This window comes from Penaeus monodon, chromosome 25 (genome assembly GCF_015228065.2).
Source record: "Penaeus monodon isolate SGIC_2016 chromosome 25, NSTDA_Pmon_1, whole genome shotgun sequence".
In the NCBI taxonomy this organism is placed as follows: domain Eukaryota; kingdom Metazoa; phylum Arthropoda; class Malacostraca; order Decapoda; family Penaeidae; genus Penaeus; species Penaeus monodon.
The window spans coordinates 27,077,922-27,078,690 of NC_051410.1; positions in this window are offsets into that span (position 1 = coordinate 27,077,922).

A 769-nucleotide genomic window follows, 5' to 3' on the forward strand; every position below is an offset into this window, starting at 1 on the left:
ACTATGAATAAATTTCAATCAGACCTATATGAGTTAAAAGATTATTATAGTTTTATGGGATAAGATACAAATACAGTAAAACAAAAAATGGCAGATGCAATCGAAACTATAATGAGCATGTACAAGTCTGACAATTTTATGATCAGTTGCAATCGAGCGAGGTGAAGATCGAAGCCTTCACGACGAGGTGTAACGACTTTGATGACCAGTTAAGGCGAAACAACCTGGTTGTTGGTGGTATTCAAGAGGACGCGTGGGGAACGCTCGAGCAGGCTTCGGCCAGCACTATGGTTTCTTTGACGATAAGATGCAGCTTCCTGGCATCTTCCTGGAGGAGGCGCACCGCATCGGCTAGCGTCACAATGCGCGGCCTCTCGCCGTTCTTGTGCGCTTTTCTCGTCGGTCGGGATCCAGCGCTCAGAAAAGGAAAGAGGCTCTTAGGATCTTGGATCTGCGTCACTAGAATCTCTGTCCAGAATCTGTGATAATCAAGAAAGTGCAAGTACCTATGCCAAGACAAGCAAAAAACCTAAGGAAAAGGGTCACTGAAAGTCAAAGCGGAGTACTCGAGTCATGGGCAACATCACAGGTAGAGGGATGCGCGGCAGCATCCACAGGTTATGCCACCCCAAACCCCTACCGACACCATCCCCACCTTGTCACCACTCAAAACTAGGAACAAGCTATTAACCTAGAACCAAGGAGGTTGCAGTGAAACAGATAAGGTACAGCATAATTGTGTGTATAAAATAGTCAGCAATTTGTGATA